Genomic DNA, 6,040 nt, shown 5'->3' on the forward strand with positions numbered 1-6,040 from the left:
AAATATTAAAGGTTCAGTGTGTACTATTTGGAAGGATCAATTGACAGAAATGCAATATAATATACATAAGTGAGGGCTGAGTGATGGTGCATTCATGTGGTGTCGGAATAATCTGAATTACTTTATCCTTTACTTTATCTTTATTGTAAAAAGAGGAATAAAGTGTGATACGAAGACATGGGACATAAAGAAGTAAACAGCATATAAATACATATAAGATATATAAAAAGACACAAATAATTACAACTTTGCCTGGGGTAGTCTATATTGTATAAAGAGATTAAAAGAGGACAATATGTTTACAGTTTTCACAGCCTTTTTGTTGCTGGATTTAGTTATTAAATTGATATAATGTACAAAAAGTACTTGTTTTCTTTTTCCTTGACTTTTATAAAAGCAAAATACCACATTCTCCCACATCAAAATCTTTCTAATATGGTAAATGATGAATCTGCTGAATTTAAGTCAAAGAAAAAATGCTGAATTTTGTATGCCTGCCAAGAATTGCATGAAAATGCATTTTGCTTTTAAACGCTATACTATTCTTTGTGGGGTTCATCAATAGCGATACATGATCTGCATATATTTAATAAATGTTATATATATTTAATAAATGTTAACAATCGTTAACAGCGCTGCAATCAGAAACGATTTTGAAATGGGTCGCCAAATTTACTTGGGCGGCTGTTAATCTACCTGGGCGGCCTGCCCAAGTAAAGCCTATGTGTGGGAAACATTGCATTAGACACACACACACACACGCACACACACACACACGCACACACAATTTATACATTTGACAGTTATTTATGACGTTACGGTATTTATTTAATCATATGAAAGGACAAAAAAAATTAAGTCCTTTGTAAACGAAATTCAATACTTTTAAGGCCTTATTGAGAATATTAAATTCAATACTTTTTAAAATACTTTTAAGACCCAAGGGTACCCTGTTTAAACCTGCAGTGCGGAACTTTTGTCTCCCCTTGTGGCAGAGAGAGTAATTACATCAATGTGTGTTAATGATGAATGCCTACAGGTGAGCTCACTCCAGGATAGTGTTTATAAATATTTACAAAGCTATAGAGAAATTTCCACAGATCCAGAGTAAAGAAACTCCAAATGTTTTACAAATACCAACCTCTCCAACTAATGCGACATCTGTGCCTGCCCTACATCCCTTCTCTTCTCTCAGCACTTTCCAACACAGTAAAGCTACCAATGGTTATCAGTGTTTGTCCTCACCGTCATTCGCTGTCTTTTTTTCACGTCCTTTCTTTGAGGAGTGAAGCATGTGTAGCACGTGGACCATCAGAAACATTTCTTGGACATTTCTTTTTTTTTCTGCCATAGGCTCCACCACACTCCTAATTGCTTTAGCCTACTCCGACACCATGGTTGCTCCAGAGACATGTAGAGACAGAGTTGTATAATCTCCATTCAATTTCAGTTCAAGTGGCTTTATTGGCATAACTGCAAATACATAAATTCTACTGGGGTTGCAGCTGAAATGAAGGTATTCTTAATGCAATAGCATTGCATTCATATATACAGGTAGCCGTGCAGCGTCTGTGATGTAGGGAGTAGATTTTAAGTCATTAACAGGTCAAGAGACTGTCTTAACCTAAACAAATCTTAACAGTTAGACAGCAGATCAGAAAGCACTTAGATTATTTTTGAAGTGGAAAGATACTAGCCACTTTCTGTGTTTTTTTATGCACATTTTGAAGTATTGCATTAGAAAAGGTTGATGGAAATGGCAAAATACGAAAAAATCTCCTTAAATATTCAAAAAAGGTATTGACACTCACTTAAAATTCACATGACAGTTGGATGGAAACATGGCTAATGAAAAACGATGTGTTATAATGACATCATGTATAAGGAAATCTGTTGAATTTTTTTGTTTTAGAAAATATCTGTCTTGATTGCTGAATATGGAACTCGTGTTTTAAGATTATTTTTGGAGCTTTTATCAATAATCATAAACTTTATAACATTCCACTTATCAAACCCAGAGTTTACAAAGTGCTAAACTGCTTTGCTCAAATTTTAAACAGCAGTTAATGAAGTGACAACTCTCACCCTCCAAAAAATTTCAAACTGGCAGCCTTGAAGTTTCCTCTAATGCTTTAAAGCTGCAGCTGTCCAACACATAGGGAAACAAATACAACTGCACGACACAAAACACAGAACTGTAGCTGTGATAAATGAAAACTGAATGAAAACATGAAAAATGTCAGGGCATGCATCGATAAGAGAAACTCATTTTGTGACATTAGAGTTGCCAGTTTGAATTCTGGGGCTCATACAAACTGAAAAACAAATGATAAGTGGTGATACTGCAACAGGAAATATAAAAACCAAAAACTAAAAGTAGAAAGTCAGCACAATGAAAATGAATAAAAGTAAGCAAAAATTCATTAAAAAGTATTTTCACTCTGAGCAGCTACCACTGAGGTGCTCTTGAGCAAAAAACATTTACGTGGGTTGATGCGATCATGGTTAGCGCCCAGTGTGAATGTGCGGCATTGTACTTTGGTGGGCTGGAACTCGTAAATGTTCTTGTGTAATAAACCAAGCTCCTGATGATGAATGACGTTGCAGTGGTGATGAAAGGGGTTATTCTTGGTCATAGACCTGCAGGGCTCAATGTTCAGTTCATCAGCAGCCTCTACATGGGAAATTCAGTTTTTCTTATTTCCTCCAGTTTTTCCCCTTTTTTGCTAAAGCTATTTTCATGTCGGCTTGGTTCTTTGTTCTTTGCACTTGTCTGTACTTAGAAGACATTTTCAAAAGTAAAAATATTTGTTAGCCACTTATTGTCAGGATGCTATATATGCAAAATACTGCATTTACTTTAGAGAATAAAATGACTCTACTGCCCCTTTGATTGTAAGTCAGGATTGAGAATGTGTATCTTTAAAGATGACTCTTTATTCTATACTAATCCAAATGTGAGTATGTAGTCTGAAAATATGAAAAGGGCTCTGCTGGCGGGTCAGTGGCATGTACCAGTCTGAAGGAATGTATGTGAGGAAAGCCAAAAACATGCGGCTCACAACAATGCAAAGTGGGGTTTTAAAGAATTCTACTGCAAACATCTGAGTCATAATTTAAAACAGTCTGTGTGAAAATACCTAAATGCTGGGTGTGCAGACTGAGCAGTCTGTGCAAAATTACTGTTAAGACTCCCATCCTCTCTAAAGGAGTTGGTATACTGCAGCTTTGACAGCATATATTAAATATCATCTTGAAGTTAACCCAGTTTGGTATGAGTAATGACAAAGTAGCCTATAATGTAAATGTAGCCTGTAATTTACATGTATAGTAGGTACCTTATTGGTTAACACAGAGTCAGTCAACGCCAGAATCAAATTGGAGTCATCTACAGTATGTCACTTTAGACTGCTTTCACACAAAATATGTAATTTTTTGTGCTGAGAAACTGCTTTCCTTTTATAAATTTTAAGAAAAGTCAAACATGCACGTTGTTTCCAAAACTGATCCATCATTTTAGGTTACCTGCTGCTGAGTTGTTGTATCTGATTCCATAACTTAACTTGCTCTAAATATATATGTTGTAGATAGTAGACTGTTTATAAATATTTTAAGAATGCAAATAATCATTATCACTACTATCATTCCATCAAACATGTTTTAAGTAACTATGTTTCATCTTAAATATGCAATAAGCTGTATTTTTTTTACATTATAACATTAATGTTGAACACGACGCCCGGGGGCAGCACGCGATTTTCGAACAAAATGCAAATAGGAAATCCATGGACTATCTTAGTATTTTGTCACCCTATGCATGTTCCACACCTCTGTGAAGCTAGGAGGCTCAGCTAGAAGCTCAAACCAAACATTTTTATCCACATCAAACACCAAGCATCTAAATGAACTTATATCACAGCATAAATCGCTCTGTAATCACTGTACACGGCTGTAGTTATTGCCATCCAGATATATCTCATCTCATCCTACACCGCAGTCCGATCACTCTAAAGAAAGCCAAGATAATCCATCCACCTCACAGGTGTGGCATATCAAGATGCTGATCAGACAGCATGGATATTGCACAGGTGTACCTTAGGCTGGCCACAATAAAAGGCCACCTGTATTGCCTCCTTGAATTGCAAGAATGACACCACACAACTACAGTACTTCTATCTTTCTCCATTCTTGAAGAATGAACTCTTTCGGATCCTAGACGCTGGATTGAGAATGAAGTTCAACTCCACAACCCCATAAGTGTGCAGCACACATGCAACCCCACACAAGAATACTGCCACCACCATGCTTTACTGTTGGTAATGTACATTTTTCATTGTACTCCTCACCCTTGCAACGCCATACAGTTTGGAACCCATCAGAGCCAAAAAAATATATATCCTTGTGTCATCACTCCAAAGAATAGAGTCCCAATAGTCTTCGCCTTTGCCAATATGGGCCCTGGCAAATTCTAGACAGGTTGTTTTTGTGCATTAAGGTATGATATCATGGGAAACACTAACAGCACTACAACACTAACTAACTGTGCTGCAGATTTTCTTCAACTTCTCTCATCACAAAACGTTTTTGACTAGGTGTTAACTCGTTTATTGCCTGGGCGTGTCAGCGAGCTTCCCACAAGTACATCCTTTTCAAATATTTTGATCCCTTTTGCAACAGTACTTAAACTTATTGGCAATGCTTTACTAATTTTTTTTATAACCTTGACTATTTTTGTGCAAAGAAATTACTTTCTTTCTCAGGTCTTGTGACATTCATTTTCCATGTGGTGCCAGTTTGCCAGCACTGAATGGGACTGTCTTTTCTCTCTTAAATACCACTCATAATTGTTAATTATTCTGTGGTCACCTGTGTGATGATTGATTGGACTCAACTGTTGGTGGATTCCTGTTAATTACAATTGCATGAGGTTTTTCTCCCAAGAGATTTATTGGGGTGCACACAATTTTGCATCATGATCTTAAATGATTTTGTCCAATTTTGCCTTTGTACTGATTAATCTAATTTGAAACCAATAAACTGTCACATTCAGCCTGATCGGTCCTGTTTAAGTCTCTGTGAGTTTTGTTCATTGGTCTGTTTGGTATCTGTTATTTAGTATGTGTTTTTGGTCCATCTCTTGTGTTATACTGTTTCGCCTTGTTTATTCTTGTGAGAATGGTTGTGTTCGTTCTTATTCTGTTTTCTTGTCCTATTACTTAGTCCTGCGTTTTAGTTCTGTGTCTCAGTCATGTGTTAGTGTTTACTCCTGGTCTGTGTACTTCGGTGTTTGTTGTTTTGCCCATGTCTGCTCTGAGTTCTGTTTATCTTAGCTTCAGTCTGTGTTCCTTGTTGGTGTTAGTTTATCTGTGATCTGTTTGCTGGTGTCTGTTCCCCCATTAATTCCTCTGCCTGCTTGTCCACTAAATACTTTGAGTTCCAGTTAATATATGGTCTTGTGTTTTGCATCTGTAAGTGCCTCTCTGTTCCCCCCTGCTGTCTCTCTGCCTGCCTGCCTACCTCGTTAGCCTTGATCCCTGTCACCTGTGTTACTCCCGACCTACTCGTTAGTCTGTGTGTGTGTGTGTGTGTGTGTGTGTGTGTGTGTATATATATATATATGCCTGGTGTTTCTGTTGTGTCTGTTCCCTGTGAGTTCTTTGGATTACACCTGTTCTTGGATTTCCCTGGTGGATTACCTGGTTTGTTTGGACCATTATTTTGGACTCTTGCTTCTTCTGTGCTCACCCACAAATACTGACATAAAACATATTGCACAAACATCTTTATTGTATATTAATTTAATGCTTCTGATGATATCTGTCGGGATTCTCATAAGTGCTGTGCACTGTAAATGTCTTGCAGTGCCAAGAATCAACAGCTGACTCTGCAGCTTCACACAACCTTTAGTCTCTTAGTTCATTGTTTTAATTATCTGAATGTACATAGTCACTTAGCCTTTTTCAATATCCCCCCATACAAAACCATAGGAAGCTGTTTCCAGGAAACAAGCTCAGACAATCCTACATTAGCATTTTAAAAC

Source organism: Micropterus salmoides, unplaced genomic scaffold, assembly GCF_014851395.1.
Source record: "Micropterus salmoides isolate LMB-PRFRI ecotype aquatic unplaced genomic scaffold, ASM1485139v1 Ms_hic_scaffold_16, whole genome shotgun sequence".
Classification (NCBI taxonomy): domain Eukaryota; kingdom Metazoa; phylum Chordata; class Actinopteri; order Centrarchiformes; family Centrarchidae; genus Micropterus; species Micropterus salmoides.